Raw genomic sequence first — 22,259 nt, 5'->3', positions numbered from 1 at the left:
ATTGAATTTCGACGGTATTGAGAGTTTTAAATTCCTCGCAGATAATAGTGATTACAATATTGAATCAGCGCGTGAATCGTTAATAGTAGTCTCGAGTTTCCTTCGACGGTGTTTCGAGTGTAAATATTTTTAATACAATGTGTCTCCGAATACAAACCGCCGAACAGCCGCCATTACGCGTAAAAGTCTAAATAAAATAATCGAGAAACAATATCGCTGTGATCGTATCGAAGGCATCTCCCGATTAATTAGAAAGGTATATTTAATGAAGCGAAAATTTCGACGCATTCATCGTTCAAATATAAATGAAATATTTATTACTTCTATTAAATTCAAAATTACGACGCGATCGAAGTAAATGGTCGGCATCTTAACAAGAAATTTTAATTCGATACTCTCGTGTATTCGCGATAATTAACAATGCGCAATTAAAGAACGCGAAAGTACACGGGAAAAAAATCTGAGATTTATTTCACTCGCCAGGAATGCGAGTCGCGTGTACACGATGCTCGTCAACGTTTGATGACACACGTCGAGATACAATATATTCATCGCTCTAAATGTAATTCGGTTCTAATTGTAATTCTCTCGATCGAAAAGTAATTGTCAATTAATATTTTACGCGCAACGAGTTTTCGGTAGCCGAGATGTGCGAGTGTTCGCGATAGACTAATACAGCGGACACGATTGTGTTACGTGACGCGAGAGGTTCCCCCCCACCCTACTCGTCTTTGAGGAAAGTATGTTTATATACGTGTCTCTCTGTGGGTCGAGTTAATTCTTAGATCACTCATCGATTGTACAAACACATTTTCTCCACATTTTTCATTCAGTCTTTCGAAAGCGAGAGAATAAGGTGTTAAATGAAATATCAGATGTTGACTGACGTCTCTCTTATTATTTTGGTAGTGATTACCTGTCGATCGACGAGGGTATAATATAATCGCGTCGTGAATATTAAATATAGAGTGAAGTATTGACGATAACATTTTTTCCGCGACAATCCGTAAATCATTTTCCGCGTTCTTGCCGCGTCGAAGGTGTGAATTTTAAATCGCATATCGTAAATATCGTGTAAATTTGTGCGCGCAATCATAATCGAGTGTGTTTTCTCCACGATTTATCCGCGTGTGTGCGTGAGTGAATCTTCTCCTGGAATTTTGAAGAAGAAACAGAAATTGACATCGATGGAACAGCACATGCACGAACTGGTGAGTGAATTCCATTCCATATGTAAAATTTCCTTTCTCATTTTGAATAAAATATAACGAAATGTGTTCAATTTCAAAACGCGAGATTTGAAATCTCAAAATTATATCTCATTTTCCGGACGAGGCTTAAACTATCAAACTATAAAAAATATTGGACATAAAGCTAGGAAATATTAATTTTAATACTTTATAAGTTTCTGCGAGAAAAATAATACGTCAGTTCATAATTACGCGCAATAAAAATTAGAGATCCACGTGTATCTGTAGGATGAAAAATTCTTATTTCATTCTTTTTTACGAGTTTCATCCGAGTTAATTAGAATCCTTGACGTTAAAGCAGATGCTGATATCTTCCTTCATAATGCAAAGAAATATCTAGGTCAGTAATGTAATTTTGCCCTTTCGTGGCGTTTATTCATTCATGAAAGTGTCCAAACGGCAAATATACGACTACGTCAAGGATTTCTATGGCGAAAGAACACAACTGCGAAAAGCTTTATAAAATGTCAACGTTTGCGTTGGCGAGCATCACCGCGATATACGAGTACGTCTCCTCGTAAAGCTACATCAATGTAATTTGAGTTTTTCACGTAAGATTCCTTTTATCAATATATCACACATATTTTACATCGTAAAATTTCAAATCACGTGTGTCTGCGTTTGTTACTGTCCGGCCATAATTCACATACTATTCCGTAATAATTCACGATCGTAGCCGCGCGAGCGAACTCCCAACTTCATCTGAAATTCTACGTACCATTCTTCCCCCGTTTTACTTTCTTGTTCCACTACTTTTCGTTCTTCCGTTTCTTCGCTCTTTTTGCTTTCCTTATCTGGCGACGCGATATCGCCTTTACGAAACTCGGAAGTGAAGAGATAGGGAAGAAAGCTCCCTTGAAGCTTCACTTGACATCGAGTAACTTTTGATAGTTCTAAGAGGTAAGAACGAGGAAGAAGTCAAGATGGCAGAATTACCTTCGAATGCTTCGTGACGAAATCTCGAGATTAAGCCGGAATTTTGATAGCAACATCGCGGCAAGCATGCAAAAAAATACCTTTAAAAAATTCAACAGAGCAGAGTCTTGATATCATTGGAAATTTTGCTCGCGTTATTCGAAATACAAGGAACGCTTATGAGAAATCACAGATCACATGCAGGAAGAAGGATCGACTGAGCGACATTCGTGATAAATGATGGGTCCATCAACGTTATATTGAAATCTTACGAGATGGTTATCCACGTTATCCCTTCGAATGTAGCGTATTGCGACCATATGGTACCGAGAAAAGCGATCATTATTGACGAAGATGTCAAACTAACTTGCGCGGGAAACTAATGCAGACGTTCGATGAAAGTGATAAAAGTTTGCGAGGCCATCTCAATCTCACGATTGAGAAATGGTCTTTGCACAAACAATACGCGACGGTTGAGTTATTGCATGGATTATTCTGATATAAATCACTCTTCGAAATAAAATCAATGTTTATACGTACATGTTCAAATAATATTCATTTTGTTTATTATACGATATATGATATTTTCCAACAATACTGAAAGCTTTATAACAATAATAAATACTCGTAAAAACTGATACATCACATTTTATCATTAGTTGTTTATTGACATGCATTATTATTCCGTCAAACGTTTTATTTTATACGTTATATTTTTCATAGAAATAATTCGCCGCTGCTTGAAATTATATTTTTTATTCGACAAATGATAAGCTTCTTGCAAATTATGATGGAAGCTGATTACATTTCCGCAACATCATTAAATCAAACATGTTATATTAAAATTACTCTCGTTAAATAAAATTGCCCATATATTCTGTAAACATTAAACGAGGATTTAAATTTCATTATAGTGAAAATTTCGCTTTCGTGTGTATTCGGTGTAACGGAATTTCACTGCGGTTTGTTCGAGTTATTAATCACGGGTCCTTGGTGGAGCACTCGATCGCTCGCAGAGAACATCTTTCCTCTTCAAACATTTTGGTTCATAAAGGAGATTCGATAAATCTGTAACGAAAAACGACCATAGAGCCGCCGTTTTTAATATCGCAAGGTATCGTCCCTTTTTATCATCGTTACTTGAGAAAAACTCTGCCCTCTTCTCGCTATGAGAGAGCCTCTTTCATTTTTTCAAATAAAATCCGCTGATCAACGAGTTTGTCTATTCTTCCTTTCGATCTCGATCAGCCTTCTATTACGTCTGCGCGATAAATCGTCTAGTCATCTCCTTGACACATACTAAATCCTCCCAAAAAAACTCCGGGTTAAGAAGAGAGATTATGAAGCCATCGATCGGTGACTAAAGGAGATTAAGTGGACTGAACACAGTTTATAAAGCCTCTCAATTTCTCTTCCTCGATTTCAACATCACTTATACCTATTCTTTCAAGATCGGGAAAATCGCGATTATTCCAATCTTCATAAAAAATATTAATAATCGGCGACTAAGACTTGCGTCGAGAAATCTGAATATTTTCTTTCATAATCACAAATACTCTACTAGATTGTTGTGCAATTAAACAAAAACTTTCTCCAAGTTTACAAAAAGCTCTGTAAATCAAATTTGAGCGAAAAATAACTGTTTTCGGCGCAACAAATAACCCATTTGTTTCCCTAATGGCTATAAGTACATCATTAACGACCGCGCTTAATCGAGCGAGAATTTGTTTTCAACTGGCCTAATTACGCGCGGCAACCGAAATATACAGCCAGGGTAAACAGATGCGTGCATCGAAATCGACGGCGTTACTAATTAATCGTTCCTGCATCGCGCGTGCCCGCGAGAAAATGTTTTTCCGATTTCGCGCAACCGCCGCGAGCAACGGCAATATACGAGCGAATCGACGAAATTCACGGCAATCTATATTCGAATGACAATAATACGAGACTGCGAATATATACGACCGACAGTAATTCCTCTCGCGTGCCATAAAAAAAAAATCCCGCGAGGCTGAAAAGCTCGCGCGCTGCGAATATAAGAAGTTTTACGTCAGTTTGCTAAATTCTTGCTGGAGGGAGGCGAAACGAACGTTAAATACATATAAATTCGTATACGCACGAACGCAGCAACGCGAATCTGAATTTTCAACTGAAAAAAAAAATCGACGAGATGATGAGATATCGATCCTCCCTTCGAAAAATTATTTTTCATATTTTTCATCACTTTAAAAAAGAATACAAAGCTATATATACCCGCTATACTTTTACTACAAGTAACTATAAGTCGGGAAATCTTTTATTTACGCGATTTGTATCAAATTGCTCTCGCATTTTCACGTGTCTCGCTGTGGAAAAGCCGAGAAAGAGAGGAAAACGAAACAGCGGATTGTCGTATTGTCGCGTAAAAAAAATGTGCGAGACGCGATGGCACAGATATAACGTACGAGAAGATGCCGGTTTATTAGATTCACGCGCGCGACGCGTGGGCGGAAAGTTGTTTCGGAAGGGAACGCGACTGGCAACGCCCGGATGTTCGGGATAGAAACGCATGAATACGTTTGTACTCGGTTGATTTGTGTCCCGGGTGTACGTACCCCTTATTTCGCGCCGCGAATATTCCGGCGAGAAAGCGGAAGTCCCGCGCATCACGTAGCGCTGCAGCCAAAACGTGCTTCAATTTTCGGCGGCGCGGCGCGTCGAGCGGAATAATGCGGCTGCATCTACTACTGGCGGAGAAGAAGTTGTCGGGGAAATGTTAACAACCGCCTTTCGCAAGGCAACTTCTCGCCGAAATAAAAGCGCGACCAAACGACACGCGGAGACTTCCATCTCAATTCCCACCGCCGCTCCTCCATCTTCCGTAACAATGTTAACAGGCGCTCCTCCGCGAAGATACAAAGCGGGAAGCGAGATGAAGATCACTTTTCAAGAAAACGCGATGCCGTTTCGCGCGTGTTAAAAACGTACGTTGCTCTTGCATGTTAGTTTTTGCGACTGCGGTTAGTTATGCTCGCCATTTATCAAACCATTGTGTTTGAAACTGTTTACGAAATTCAGAGACATGGACATGCTAACATTTACAACTTTTGGATGCGATAAATAATAAGTCAGTTTTGAATCGAATATAAAAAATAAGGAAGGTCATTTTTTATAGGAAAATAATTTTTTACTTTTATTTATATCGCCTGACTTATGAAAATATTAATTAAAATTTCATAAATCAATTCTTAATCGCAATGCAATTTACATACGATGATGAGAAAAGTAGAGGTGACTGCCTCGTCACTCCTTGTTGTAGAAATCCAAGAGACAAGTTTGGATGTAAAGCACCTTTTATGAAGATATCGTGATAAACACATCCAACTTTAAACAGTAGCTAAGAAGCACATAAGTACAGTTTCAACAAAGTTTCGTGAAATTTTAAACAGGCCTTCCATCATGCCCTAAAAAGGAGTTAAGCTCCTTTAAGGTATTAGGAAGCATGGCAGGGTATTAGAAAGGATGGCCAAGTATAAGAAGAGGATTTCAAAAAGTAATTTCTCGTAGATTCGGTTGTCACGCGTGTAACATTTCCCGCGGGACACGCACAAGCCCGGACTTTGGTACATAAAAAACATTTTTCCCCGCGACGTGACGCGACGTTACGTGTTATTCGAAACGGCGGAAAAGGGAGAGAAAGTTTTACGTTCGTCTATTAAACTCGTATACGCATATGCGACGTGGAAATCACATTGCGCTAGAAAAATGTTTCGTAAATACAAGTTAAACAGTTTTGACGCTTTTAACCGAAATATACGGTCGGACTGTAATTTTTACTAAACGAATAAATTACCGTAAAAGATTCTCTTGAAAAAATGGAAACGTGAAAGAAACATCGATGAAAATTTTAAAATTCTTTTTTAGTAAGTTTGCATATAAATTTATGAATATATAAGTGTATTTCGTATGTTTTGTTGATTTATCACAAAATCATGTAATCATGTTTCATAACTGAACCTGTTAGCAATAGCTTCAATATATATATTTAGCTATTGAGGTTAATATTGTTGATATAGCTATCGAGAATCGAATTATTTCATTCATATCTATTATTCAATTGGATTTAAATAAACGACTGAAGAGTTGAATGCACACTGTATACAACATCAATATAATGTCTAAAATAAACATTCTTATATTTTAAATATCAGCGGTTTTATAGGTCGGTGTGTGTTATATATTTAAGATCCATGTAAAATATTGAACATTACGTTACGTAATATGCATTCGGTTTTAATCATTTATCTTCAATCGGATGCAATGAAAATATAAAATAGAATATAGTGTGAAATGTACAAAATCGTATCAAATTCGCATTTCGGCAACGCGAATGATATATCGCTAACCATTACAAGATCACAATTTAATCGACAGTGTTTTAGTACACGATAAGCGTAATGGATCGGGATCGTGCAAAACGCCATTACATTATAATTCCGATTTATATATACATAAACGTGGGTGTAGTTCGTGCGTGACCGTATTTTATGCCGTCCCCGGATAAATCAAAAATACAAATTCATCCGAACCGCAGCTGAACGGTGTCCATCAGAGCGGAGAAAAAATATTTCCTACTAAATGCGTCGATTGACACCCTCTCGCGAATCGATATATTCCAACACATCGTTGATAGAAACAACGCACTGGATTAATCGATTGCACGATATAATCGAGCATATAGCTGTAAAAATAAAAGAAGAGCACACACGATGGATATATGGGGTGTCTAGTTTCAAAAACATTCAAGTCCATTTTTTAAAATTTGAGATTACTTTTATCAACGGAAATCTGGAATTTAAAAAAATTTTTTTAAATACGATTTTTGAAATTAAACGTCTCGTATATAACCATATAAAAGTACGATAAATTTATAAGTATATTGACAAAAATTACTCGTGAAATCAAAACATATGGTATTATTTGCATAAAGTACTCAATATTATAGCAAAAATATACAGTGTACGGCGATCCAGAATATTTATATCTAGATATTTTACCACAACGATGGAGTGCGTGGGATATACAAGGGGAAAAAATAACACGCAGCGAACAGAGAGCATCACTCGAGGACGCAGTAGTTAAAAACTCGACGGGGATGGTGGTTAGAGGGTAAAGTGCGACGTATGAAATTCAAGCCATAAAAAATATCGGTGGGATGCACGCAAACGGTAAACAGCAACGGCGGTCTCTATAATGTCGAATGAACACGCGTGTGCGCGGTAAAGTGCGGTTAAATTGTGTTGAATGAAGCCGCGAGGAGAAAAAGACAAGGAGAGGGAAACGACCGTCTCTCCCACAGGACGTTCTTTTATATAGCTCGGGCGAAATATTAGCCGTCTACGTGAAATGAACCATTCGTATCGTCTATCTAGCGATTTTCTCCTCGTCTCGTTCTACTCTTCCCGTGCAAAGTCGTTGCATATTAATCGCGAGAATGCGCCCGCACTGTAATTTGTAAATGAAGTTATACGATACGCGTGTCAGGTAGCAAAAGTTAACTGCGTAAAGCTCGTTGAAGGACCATGATATTTTCCTGCATGGATATGCGATGTCGAATAAATGTCCATCGTCGTGAATAAAAATGAATTACGCTTGAGGAGAAATTTATTAGATTACTATCCGGGAAAATGTGGAAAACCACTCGAGAATTTTTGACGAGATTTCTCCGCTATCTCTTTCTACATTTTTTCTTCTTTCGTGCTTTTTTTTATTTTCACTCGTTGCTCGAAATCGAATAAGGTTGAATTTATTCTCGAAAATCATGATTAAATAACAAATTTTTTAATATAATTAAATATTTAAAACATTGTTTATATTATTTATGTTATTATTTATTATTTTGTAAAATAATAATAAAGTTGCATAGCTTTGGATTTTTTGATGTAATATCGATATTAAATTTTAAATAATTATACAAAACTGGAAATATGAATTCAATTAATAGTGTGTGATTATTGAGATAAATAAATAATCAAGCCGTATTATAATATCTTCCGGTTTTATAACACATTTGATTTATTAAATTTTGCGATACTTGTAGATAAAATTATTTCGAAAAATATCGTATTACATTTACACAATATATTATATAGTATTAGAATTATCCTGTTTGATTTGTGCAATTCGTCATATGAATTTGTATAAAATAATTTTTTTATAGAAACTTTTGTCAAAACAATTATATTATTATATAAGCGGCAAAGAATCTGTAGTTTACGGAAATTACAAGTTGTCGCAATTTCGCGAATCGTCGTCCATTCGGTGAACGAGTTCAGTTCCGTTAATTTTCAAAGATCGACAACGATAGGAAGGGAAGCGATCGAAGGAATTGTGCGAATCGTACGCGCTGTTTACTGCTCCAAGGGCGATAATTTCGCCAAGCACAGTTATCGATACCGTATGTGGAGAGGAAGCCGCGCCACACGACGCCAAAGAGATTTTCTCTAATTGACTTGGAGGATCCTCATGCCGTTAACTCGACTGGAATGCACCGGAACGCTACCCCATTAAATTCATCCGCGATGGAAAGATTGCGCTCTCTATCTGCCCTCGTCTCTCCTTTCTCGTTTTCGCCATCGCCATCCGCGGTTGAAACCGCTCCCGCTCCCTCCCCTTTGCTCCTTTTCTCTATTCCTCTCCCTTTTCCTGCACCGTCTCGTCGGGTCTTTCCCACTTTCATTCTCATCCACGCCGACGTGGTTCAATATTTGCACACAGATCGATAACGAAGGTGGGCGAGAGGGGGAGGAGAGAGAGAAAGGAGATGCGGGAATAGACAATACTTTCCTTCGACGGCATATCAGGCTCCGTAAATGGCAAAACGGAGGGAGGGGGATAGTACGACGAACTGAGATGAGAGAGCAGGAACCGGGGAGAAAGGAGGGGATTCGTTCGAAAAGACGGGTCGCTGATAGGTTTGCACAATATTGATTCAATAACGGGTGAATTCTTTGCCGCTTTACGGGCAAGCAGCACGCTCTCTTGACGATAGCTTAGAGAATGGTGGAAAAGAGAGGAATAAAGGACGATAGAATTCGCGGCACTCGAGGTTAAGATGGAGGCGATATGGTGGCAGGACAGAGATACGCTACTGGTGCGGTGGAGAATGACAAGGAACAGAGCGTGGTATTTCGGCTTCATTTCATCCTTTATGCCGGGAATAGGAGGAACGCCGAGAGAGAAAGAGAGAGAGAGAGAGAGAGAGAGAGAGAGAGAGAGAGAGAGAGAGAGAGAGAGAGAGACGAGTAGAAAGATCGTGGGAGGCAGCCTGAATTACAACCCCTTGCGAGATACCGCAGAATTCACGTTCAAGATTAAACGGGCGTAAGTCGTTTCGCCCTGCAGCATTTAACAAGGTAGCCCCTTGCGGTGTGGTTACTGCAACGGTGTGTACGCCGGTATGTTTCCTGATACGCCACACCGTTTCGTTACGTCGCGTTCTTGCACGCTAATCGTTGCCACGAATGACGCAGTCATTGCAAAAACATACTTTAGACGGTCGATAGATTTCACGGATGTTAAGCATTAGTAATAATATAAATTTGTATTATAAAGAGAACACTTTCAAGAGAAATTCAGAGAGAGGCAAAGAAATATATACTTCAAAATAAAAAATTATTATTACAATATTTTGACTAATTTTAAAAATAGAATATTTCGTATTTAAAAAAATGAGAGAAATTAAGATAGAATAAAATAAGATATGAATTTTCTGTATATTTAATTCACTATCGGAGGGATTAGATAATTACAGACGTATCATCGTATGAATATTTAAAAATGCAAGATTGCTTGAAACACGTGAAGTATATACGCGCGAAACAAATGTATTTAAAGGTTACAATCACTAATCCATGTGATAGCGCCGCACACACGGCACACATAAGCACAAGTACACTCGGTTAATTTATATATCCGCGTTGGAGCTCGGCGCGTATGGAGGTCCGTGGGAGAGAAACGGGGGAACGAGAGGGACGAGAAGGTCGGAGAGGAGAAAACAGAGGTGAGGGCGGACGTCGAGGGGGATGGGCATGCAGTTAATCTTCCTGGTCCACTAGACGGCAGGAGAATCCGGCAATTAGTTCGTATCCACTGCATTGTCTTTCCGCCGTTCTCATCCTCCGTAATACTTCATACACACTCTTCCGGTCGTGATCTCGCGACAGTGTGTGCGCCTCGCGCAGAAGGCGGCTAATGTCTTTCCGACTGTATGTAATTAACGACGACCGTTCTCTCTCGACGATGGTCATCTTGTTTCTTAGAGCCTAAGTTTCTTCTCTAAATTTCTCGGGTCACTAGCCTTCGGTGACACGAGTGTCGGGTTGACGGTTATTAATTCTTGAAGAATGATACAGATGTAAAAAGTCGGAGCGGAAATTCTTGGAGAGTACGAAAAAAAATTGTAAAATTTAAATAAATAATCGCTGTAACATGTATGAAAAATAGCTACGTGAATTTGTTAAATGTTGTATAAATTTAGTTTATCTCCCTCTTTCTCTCTTTATCAAAATTAATTTAATGCATCTTTGCAGTGGAAAATTGTACGTAAGAATCGCGTAGCTTTGCGGAAAAGTAGGACGAAATTAATGAACCTAAAGAGAAACAATAATTTAATGTTTCAAGCCAAAGAAATGAGGCAAGAGAATGAAATTATCTTATTCCGTCTCAAGTAGCGCGAAGATCGAGGAAATGAAGCGCCGGAAGAGAGAGCTTCGTCGATTTCGGCGTGTCGCCAATTTTACTTCATTCCAGACGCGTCCCATAAAATATTCAGGATGAGCGATATCAGCGGCCGAGTTTCTCGTATAAAGTACAATACCAGCGCGAGAGTCCTATACAAACACCGATGCACTCTTCTTTTTTCTTTACTTTTTCCTCCCGCCACCACTGCCGCTCCATCCACCGGGTCTCGCCGCTTGTCTAATTTTTTCTTTTTTCTTTTTTTTTTTTTCGTACGACCCTGTGAAAGATGATAGCGCTGAGAACGGAATGCCATTAGCATTTCTCATTTCTGCTTTTTGCCGCCTCTTATCTACCAACGGGACGCGACCGCGCTATCGTCGAGCGGATTCCGCGGCACGTTCAGCGACTTGCGGAATATTCGCGCGGAAAATATACATATCCGGTCGCCGTGCAGTGTCGCTTTCTCGATTTTTACGGGTGTCTTTCTCTCTCTCTCTCTCTTTTTCTCGCTCTCTTTTTCGACAAGAATTATTCGGTGCCGAAACGTGACGGGTCGCGCATGATTACGCGAAACACGCCACTGAAATTGGAGTCACGTTCCTATTGCGACCGTTATCCCATTTTGCGATCGAACTTATCGTACTTTCGCGCTGATAATAAAATCAAGTTTGGTGTATATCGGTGTAATTATCCGATCTGTACCACATCAATCTTTTAATCTTGTAAATACTAGTCCTGTAAAGTACTCTGTACGCGCGTTTAATATAACTGCCCGATTTATATAACTCCCCATGTTTGTTTCACATTTCGAATGCGAGCTTTTGAAAGCAATATACAAATAAAATTTATTGGCCACATATTACGTGATATATATAAATTTGAATTTAATGCATAAAAATAAATAGTATTATCTTGATAAAATTTGCCGGAAAATTAATCGTAAATACCATTGTGATATAATTGTGAAAGAATGTAACAAACGATATGACATTTTTATGCTCGTACGAGACTCGCTGTCATCTTCCTGTAATCGCTTCTGCTTTGAGAAGGTAAAATCGCGCGAGCCACGTAAAACGGTGAAGCCACGCGAACGAGAATCTCCTTTCGGGTTCTCTCACGAGCAAGTCGCGAATTCGGTTTCTGTATCGTCGAAGTGCGCCAAAGCTGCAAGACGAAATCCCTCTCTTTCGGAATTATTCATTATTCTACTCTCTCTCCGACGTGCTGCTACCCTATCGTCTCCACCATTCCTCCCCGTCCCCCCCTGTTCCCCATGCGCCGTGCCGCCACTTTACGTCCACCCACCACAGTCCTCTTCCGCAGCCATTTTGCGACTCTGCCTTCTCAACTTCATCTACTCGAACCCGGCGCGGCTGCTGAAAGTTACATCGACGAAGCGGAAGGGGAATGGAAGAGACGGAGTCTCGCGCGCGGCACAAAAATTGAATAGTTAAAAATTCATTAAAAATCTAGACGCGCGCCCGCGGAAACGGAGATGAATCCGGCGACGCGTTCCAGCAGAAACCTGCATACGGAAACGCATCCACGAATAATGCAGTGTCGGGAATGAAGAAATTATACAGCTATTAGTCAATCGCATCTCTCATTGTCAGAGAAATCGGTATCGATCGCGAAATAACTAAATTTTAGTGCAAAGAAAGACACGTATATCGCAAAGGTTCTTTAAAAAAGTGAAGCTCAATATAAAGTCACAGAATCTATAAAAATATATATTCTTACAAAACTATAGACTTTTCTTCTTCTGATATACATATAGAGATCGCAAAAGGATTTTTAGGTCCAATTGGAAATTATTTTTTAATTGTATGCGAAGAGCATAGTATTTTAAAATTGAGATATAATAAAAATTATTTATGCATCATTTTTCGTTCATACCGTACATTTTTAATATCGTCTTTTTTAATCTAAATAATACTAAACAGCAAACGTTTAGCGAAAGTGTTTTTTTTCAGCAACTTTTCGATGATATTTTATTAAAACTTGACGGAGCAAATATAACATATGTATACATGATTTGAACGCTTCGGTTTAGATGGTATCAATTTTGAAAGAATTATTCATACCTGTTGAGGCTTGCAAATATCATCGCGATCGGGACAAACGCGTGTCATCGGTGGAGACGGATTTCATTGTTCGGATATAACAAACGACTGTTGCTCATCGCATTCAGTCGACTGTTTTTGGGACGGAAAGTTTTTACGATCTATTTTGCACGTACGAGCGCGATACGTCCCACGTGGGAATAGAAGTGATGCGATCGCAAAGGACAAGAACGTTGACATAGTCAACTGCGGAATCCCTTGTGTCTATTTATTTGCAAACTGCAAATAATAAACGTCAAATTAACGTCAAATAGTCTGTTATAATATCGCATCGATCATTATAACCGCAATCGTTAATATTCGCGTAAAATAAATTAGCGACATATTTGAAATAAACTAAAAACTAGAACAGATTTTAAGTTGTCAAGATTTATAGCTAACACGCTAGTAAAAAAATTTGATGCGATCAAGGAAAAAAAATTTGAAGATTACGATTTTTGAGATATCAAGCTAGGGCAGGAAACATCGAAAGATAGAGAGCGTCGAGTCAGTAGTGAGAGATGCACAATCGGGCGCGAGCAAATAGACGGATACCTACGCGAATCGACAGATAGATGAAGATAAATACAGATAAATAAATAGAGAGATAGATAGGTGGGAGGATGGAAAGACAAATAGATACATCCATCTTTATTTCGCGTCGGGGAGCGATCCGGACACCATGTGGGAATACCATCAGCGCCGGAAGCCGCCAAAAATCTCGACGTTGCACGTACAGAAAAAAAAAATCGTTCGATCCGCGGCTCGAATATAGAATGTCAGGATCACGCGATTCGATTCGTATTCGTGTTCCGTCGATATGAAATAAGGATTCGAGAATATACTCTCGTCACCCGAGGATGCCAAGATCGACGAGGCGGATCGGTCGAGTAACATCGTCCTCGTCATCGTTGTTCTCATCTTCATCCTCCTCCTCGTCTTCGTCTTCTTCGTCGTCGTCGGTGTTATAGTAGGCAAACAAAATATCGTGGTGTAACGGGACACGGTGATATGGTGCGCTCGGGGTCCCAAACCAGGAAAACCCGAGCAAGTGCTCGAGCAAACAATGACGGCGAGGCAGTATTGTTCTCCAAGTAATTGAATCCAGCCTACCATCCCTTCGGCCATCCGATGCTCGGCCGACTCCGTCGGATTCTGCTCTCTCCGCTCCGTTGCGCTTTCTCTTTCTCCTTCTCTATCTTTACCCTTGGTTTCTCTCCTCTCTATCCATCTCGCTCGGTCCCCCTTTCCCGCCTCACGGACCTTTTGTCGGAATCACCGCGCTTTGCGCACCCGTCATTCTACGTTTTCCTCCGCTAAGTCCCGACAATTCTGCGAAATCTTCTTTTTCCATCTCGTGAAAATGTCTGGGAAAATACGTCGGGGGATTTGTTTATCGCATCACACACGGATGCAAGATTGAATTGACTCTTGTTAACACTTTATGACATGTGCAAACGTTTATCAAGTACATTGGATTTTTTAACAAATGAGAAAAATGTTGAAAAAAATGTGTAGTAAAAATTTAAAAAAGATGTATTTATTAATAGTTCAATAATCATATAAATTAGATAATTGTATGGTAATTACTAACATTAATCATATTCGAATGATTACTTATGGTTATAAATAGGCAATTACGATGCTATCAAACTGAATGGCCATTGACATCCAATTGACATCTAGTCGGCTTCATTAATAATCGTTGAAATATTAAGTATTGGATGAAGTAAATTATTTAAAAGATGTCTCTATTGATATACAGTTCTTATCTTAAAGTTGTGATAAGTTGAAAAGATAAAAATTACCGCACGACATATATTCGAATTTTAAAAATAATATACACGTATTTATTTTAATCACACAATTTCTAGGCAATTCCTGGAAGATTCTTTCAGATTGCTTATATTGATGGGCATCCGTTACGTAATAAAAATTTATTTCAAATAGATAAGAAATTCCGGTCAATAAAAATAAATGACACACAGATACGAAAATGCGGACAAGGCGACGTGATAAACGCGTTTGATACGCGAAAAAAGATGCGGCCACCAATATGATATCCATATAAAATAATGGTACCGCACATAGCGGATGTTAAATCCGACGCATTGTCGTGGTCCAATGTCGTAAACAGATATTGATATTGCTGTCATATTTGCACGCGCGGTGGACGGTTTCTCCGCTATTCTTGTTGACCGAATGCACACGTGGAACAAGAGCGCCTCGAAACATTTACCAAGTACTTTATCATGAGTAGACAATCGCATCTATTCCCATTTAAGCACGCAATGCGATTTTCCCGTATCGAATTCCGCAATTTTCTCAGAGATCCTATGTTTTTCGTCTGGAAAAATCACGCTTGATAAGACGCTTGTAAAGAGTAGTTTAACCATTCATATCACAATAACAACAATAACTCTGAGATACGTGTATACGAGTAAATTAAATCAAAGTATGTGCAATTAAGTCATCTGAAATATTTTTGGCACTTGGAATAATATAATTTTAAGCCGCTTTCAACATCAATCCGACTTTCGACATTTGTGACCGCGAAAATTTACGTGAAATTTGCGCGATTTTTCTATCCTGTATAAATTTACACGACACGTCAATTCCTCGCATCCGTATGACGTAGCCAAGACCTAACCCATCGGGTTGGGTTATTGTACATCAAGGGTTCCGGCGAAACGACAGTCGGTCCTTTGCTTACCGAGGGCGTGTGTAACGTCGCATATAGACGTTCTTTTGTTTGCTCGAGACTATGCGAGAGAGGGTGGGAAAGGATGGAGAACGAGTTTGCATTCGGTGCGGACTATCGAATTACTGCGCCCTGTCCGCGCAGCTCGCTGCGAGTTCTGTTAACAATTGCAGTCGCTGAGCTACGTCAGCCATTATTGAAAACGAACGTAACTACACGTGAAATCGTCTTTGGGGGCCAATGTACCTTCGATTAACACGCTCACGATCGATGTCGCGCACACGCGGCATGTGGTCTCCACTCGTAAACCGCTGTCGCAAACATGCGGTGCAAGTTATCACTGAGTTAGACGACCGGACCTTTTAAATCGATGTGTGTGTATGTGTACACGTACGCGCGCGCGCGCGCGGATGAAACCCAGTAATTTCATTTTTAATACATGTAACATTTAACACGTTGATTTTCATCTTTTAAAATTTATCACATTTATTGGCTTTTCTTTCTCCCTTCAAATATGAATGAATATTAATAATATAGATGAAATATCAGTTAAACGTGCTTCTTTGTCATCCTTAATAAAATAACGGGCAAAATAAAAATGAGGAAATGATGATTGAAAGCGATAATATTTATTAATTTTTTCGTGTAAGCTTCCACCACATTGAAGGATGTAATTAAAATTTACTTTTACGAAAACATTGAAATGATAAAGAGATTTAAATTCCAATGAAAACGTGTGTATTTTGTTAAAAATTATCCTTCGGGAGGATCTCGTAAAATTCTCTGGAGACCGAAAAATATACCGGTCTCGTCACGCCGAGCACTTTGCACGCCAGTTCGAGTTTTACTCGCAATTACGAACCGGCTACGGACACATCGTTGAGAGCGGACAGTCCGGCCCGCTCGTTTACTTCGTTTATTTACCGAGGTACTCGCGACTTGAGCTTTACTCGAGTAATTAGACCCGAAGCGCGGTGCTGTCTTCGAAAGCGAACGAAACGTTGGATCTGCCCGAAAGCTTTATCTATATATCTCTTCCTGTCCTTTCCTCTCTCTCTTTCTGTCGCGCACATTTACTTCCTAGGTTACAATCTGCCGTTCCCTCCCTCTATTCCGGGGTTCACTTACAATCAGGATAGAAGCTCCCGAGATAACGTTGCAGGAAACGGCGGAAAGATCGTGTGTGCCAACGCGTCGTCGCCGTCTGGTCTGTCGCGGACGGATTTACCGCGTCGAGTTACCGTCCCCGGCGTATCCCCCGTATCCGTTTGAAATTAAGGTCGAAGCTCGGAATTACCGTCGAAAATATACTCGGGACGCGAGCATTTGCGGAAGAATTTGGAATCGTGCGTCGACGCGCAGTCTGGCTCGTCGGACTTGGAGCCAGCCGGAGAAGCGAGAGCGCGTTCGCGCCTCGTCGGCGAAACGCGTACAAAGTTTCGCATGCCGCGGAATTTTGCCCCGAAACTATGGCAAATGTTCGAAAGCGTATCCGGCGGCGTTTTTGCCCGCCGATAGGATTTACACTTCAGCAGCGATGGCTGATTGCACGTACATCGCTCACGGCGAGCTTGCGCGATGCGGAACAATGAGAAATGCCTGGCGAAAAGTTGCGCTCATCCCCTATTTTCTCACAGCAAATATGCTCGATCAAATGTTATCCGTACGTATTTAGAAATATTTTAAGTGCGCATCTAGGCAAATGAGCGATTTATTATGCACGTTCGAAAATAAATAATTTGAAAAAGTACATTTGGAGTAATCGATGCATTTTTTTTAAATCACCGATGTAATCGTTAATATATTTTTTTAAAAGATTGCATAATGGAATTGTTGAATTAAAACAATATATGCAAACTCTTAATAAATGATAAATTCGAATTATAATAATTTGATAAATTCACAAATATATACATTTTAAATTCATTTATTACTTTGTAAGAATGCGACATCAGATGCTTTTGATGTCAACGTAATGAAAGCCAAGAAATTGTAAAACAATCACTTTCCAAAAAGTAGAAAAAAATTTCATCTATTTGTGCTATCATTTATTTCAAAGTTTACTTTCTAATTGACCGATCGCTAATTTATGCAAGTTGCTCATTTAATCAATTTTTCCCTACTAAATTCATGCATTTCTGCCATTAATATTAACCTGGTTAATGCAATTTTCTTTTTCTATTTACACTGCAATCAGAATTGCAACAGAAATTTACAAAGAAAAGTAATCACTAACTAATGATAGAAAAACAAATGCTAATGGTTTCACCAATATCAGTTAACACCACTAATTAAATCCTCCCTATCTGTAACACAATCTAGAGTTACATGATTTAAAAAAAGAGTAAATGGATTAAATCACAATTGAAAATAAGAGAAGACGAAATGAACTTTAATTATCAACGCATTTAAGCTTAACAAAGATCAAGCTACTTGAACGATCACGAACCGTGTTTATATAATTTGCATAAATTTAATTAATTTTAATACTTGAGATTGTAAAGAAACTTTCGTCTTTCATTACTTATAGCATGATTCTTATCTATTTTAACGTACACAAGGTAAGAAGAGATATCTAAAGAAGCAAATATTTAATATCATTAAATCTTGATTCTAACCGGTGAACAATATCTACAGAATTTTTCGCGAAAAAAAAAATGCGACACGCCGACGTGTCGCCGATCTATCGTTTGCCCATGTCGCGAATTCGCCCCCGTTTGCTTGCATGCCTTATCGACGGCGGAGATGCAAATCTAGAAAATACTCGGCGACGTTGTGTCTAGTGACTTTGATGCACGCGACCTTTACATACTGCTATAGTAGGCAGTCGTAGACAGATATTTTTGTAATTGGAAATGATCGATCGCGACTAATCAGGTTACCCACTTGAAAATGTGAAAAATATTTAAATGATCTCGAATAAAATTCGTCGAGAAATCAAGTGAATTTTTAAGCGGATTTGTATAATTGCAAAAAACAATTAATAAGAAATTATATAATGTTGTATATTATGTTTATATAAATATAATATAATATATCTCATTTTATAATTTTATCTAATATATTAAAACTGAGAATAAGTATAAAAGGCTTGATAATTACTCGCATATGAATTATTCAAAACGTAAACATTGTTTCATCAAGATTATCATCAATATCTCTCTTATCTAGGTGTAGTATTATAAATTTCCGATTTCTTTTCCGATCAAAAAGTTGAATTCAAATAAATAGCGATTTTCTGGTATAATCTGGTACATTTTGATTTATATATAAGCTATAAAACAATGTAAGCATTTACTCACTCTCTATTCTTGATTGGTGTAAGCGGACAAGGTAGAGAAGCACACATACATACCTGAAACAAAAAAATAATAAATCGATATTAGTCATCATGAAATTTGTACGTCAGTTTATTATCTTCTTTTCACGCGCTTTATTTTGATGGGCAATCGCGATCTCAATGAAACTTATGGCCGACGGCGATAAAACTATAGCGCTTTAATGCGACTCTATGACACTCTATAAAAGCGCGCCCTGTAAGGTCACGTATTTAATAACGCCATATATCGGGCGCAAATAAATTGGATACGGCACGTATCAAGATTTACGCTTTTAACCACCCTGCAGAAAAGCCATAGCTTTTGATTCTCAATAAGACACTCTCTTTTTGTTCTTTTTCGTGAATTGGATAACTAACTCCATTCCCGCGTTCCAGAGCTTATTGAGACGGATGTGATAAAACGTGACATAACGCGTTGCTTTCATCGATGTATCTGCCGACAAAACTGGCATATTCCTACTTTTTTTACGTATTTTGATTTTTATCAATTTAAAAAAGATTATATCATTTGTAAATTGCCAGCGTAAAATTAAATAAAAATGTGTTAGAAAAATGCCTTTCAATACATCTATCGTAATCAAAAAATAAATTCATTAAATCTGTTTTTCCATAGTATTGAGAATTGAATAATGTTTATTGAATGCTTTCTATTTTGCATTAAAAACAGATTTTTTTTTATTTTAAATTAAAATTCTGAATAATTTTAAGGAAATTTAAAATGCATTAGATATACATCAAATATATTGTTGTTTACTATAAAACAGAATTTCTCATTTAGCCATTTTCCTAAGCTAAAAAAAGAAAATGACTATTATCATATGGCAAGAGAAAAGGAAAAAATGGCCGGTTGTGTTGTAAATTGAATTCGGATATTGGTCGAGGTCGCATGCACACGCAGTTACATCAAATCGCATATTTAATTCCGATAGGAATATAAGCTGTGCATCAAAGGAGCCTTTGAGCATCAAAGGCCATCTCCGGGAGAAGAGCCAAGCATCGGCTGTCGCGATCCAGTTTACATTCGAACAACCTCTAGCTCTCGAAGATGCAGTCGAGGAAAATTGTCGATAGAGTAGATGCAATATCATTGGAAAATAACGATTTGAAACCTCTTTGTGAAACACAATTTACATATTCAAATGTCTCAAATTTCCACACAATAATTCAGAATTTTCATTTAAGATGGCAAAGATCTATTTTTTTATGCAAACTAAAAGACACCTAACAAACATTACTAAAAATTCTCAACATTGTGGGAAAACAAATCTGAAACTCAAAATTATTTCAAAAAATATTATACAGAATGAACATTATTTTTATTCTGTGCTAATTTTCTTTTATGATTCTATAAATGACATATCTTTTTTTCTATTATGAAAATAAGAGAATTAAAGTTTAAAATTTCCTTTCAATAATTAATATAAAATGTCACGATTATAATTAAATTATTGCCTTAGTTACTTTACTAAATTCAATCACCATGGCTTATGAGTCTAAAATGGAAAAATTTATTTCTTAAATTTAATGAATTATTTCGAAATTTACATGGTGTCTACAATTGGGCTTTAACCGGAAACCGCCATATAAGTGGGTTTATATTGGGAAGAGTCCCGAAACACGCACATACGCATACATACGAAGGGGTAGAGCACCAGGATTGCCAGCAAGGAGACGTTACGTGCTTAGTTATCAAAGGTTTGCAAGGGCAGCAGTATCCTCCTCCAAGTTTCCTCTGAGGTCTTAAAGGTGTCCCGCGTTACATGCGAATTTCTCAAGTTATGATTTAGTATCCGGTAGGTGGTCTGAAGTGAGATCACAGGAGGATGCGTCTCGAGGAACACGTTCAAGCGAAGAAACGCGGGGAAATACAGAATGCCTCCCATCAACTGCATTTCCATCTGCAGAACTCTTTACAAAGAACTTACGAATAATAAGAGAAAAAAGGAACCATGACTTGGCGATAAAGTAATATTCTCATCGTATATTTTTTTTTAAATAAGATTTTTTTTATACTTTTACAAGATTTATGTTAACGTAAGAAGACGCAGTTATTCGAAGTCATCCATTGTAATAAAGGCGGATGAGAAGGAACAAGACCGTACATCTCGCAAAAAAGAGAGCACAAGAAAACGGACAAATTCAAGAGTGAGGCGGAGCAAAAAAAGAGTAAGAGCATATGTGATTTTACAAGAAGAACATGAAGGAAGGACGGCAAATTTCGTACAAGAAGAAAAGGACAAGTGACGGCCGGACGAGAAGAGAAGCAGACGGCATCGCCGTCTGAGGCAGGAGACCGGAGAAGAAGAATGGGATGGAAACAGAGACTGGAAGAGAAGGGGCAGTAGGTAGAAGGAGAAGGAGGACACAAGAGATTGAGAGAGGAGGAGTAACTTCCTAACAAGGCGGTTAGTTGCGGCTTAGCAACGCTATGAACGCGAAATATTGCGAGCCGCCGGGTTCTCCCCCGCCCAAGTTTCCTTCGTTCTCCCTCTCCATACTCTCTCTTAACCGACCTGCTTACTCTGACTGTCTGCGTGTTGCATGGCCGTCTAATGCCTGAAGTACTACCGGATGCGGCAAAATTTCGATATACCGATAATCGATTCCCCATCGATGCGAGACGCAAATGGTCTCCCATGGCGGCTACTAATGTCCACAACAATGATGACAGATAGTGGAATATTGGCAACGTTAGGAATTCAATTCTATATGCAGTAGAACTAATATATCTTACGCTAATTGATGCGGTTTTATTGTCACAAAGGAGCAAGGCGATCATTTTCGTGTGTCTGTAACATATGGTCTCTAAATTTATCGAGATTATATTGATTCTGAAAAGAATCTTACAATTTATATGATTAATTTAAATAGATAATATTAATACTGGATACTGTTTTTCTCTAATCTTAATTTAAAATATCGAATTATTTTTTTAAATAGCTGCCAAATATTCTAGTAGTTCAAAAAGCGAGATAATGGTATAAATTTCCCATGAATATCTGTAATTCTCATAATTATCCGGTTGATTGTTGAGAGTAATAGCAGATTTTTCACAAAAACACGCGTCGATGATAAAATTGCTATGATTTTATGCGCGTTTTATATGCATATATATGTATATGTACGTAGTATGCAATAATATTTTAATATCATTATTTATCCAAAAATGCTGCTTCAATGTTACTACAAAATTACGTACAATATATCTGTGAACAAATATGAAAACAAAA

General features: G+C 38.3%; 1 protein-coding gene across 13 annotated transcripts in view; it reads right to left on the bottom strand.

Moving 5' to 3' along the window:
• LOC105257276 (probable nuclear hormone receptor HR38) overlaps window positions 1-22,259 on the bottom strand; it is a 359,016-nt gene that overhangs the window by 127,040 nt on the left and 209,717 nt on the right. The gene's annotated exons all lie outside the window — the stretch shown is intronic.

Source organism: Camponotus floridanus, unplaced genomic scaffold, assembly GCF_003227725.1.
Source record: "Camponotus floridanus strain SB8 unplaced genomic scaffold, Cflo_v7.5 scaffold70, whole genome shotgun sequence".
Classification (NCBI taxonomy): Eukaryota; Metazoa; Arthropoda; class Insecta; order Hymenoptera; family Formicidae; genus Camponotus; species Camponotus floridanus.
The sequence above is the reverse complement of the archived record's forward strand: the minus strand, read 5'-3'. Positions and strand labels throughout refer to the sequence as shown.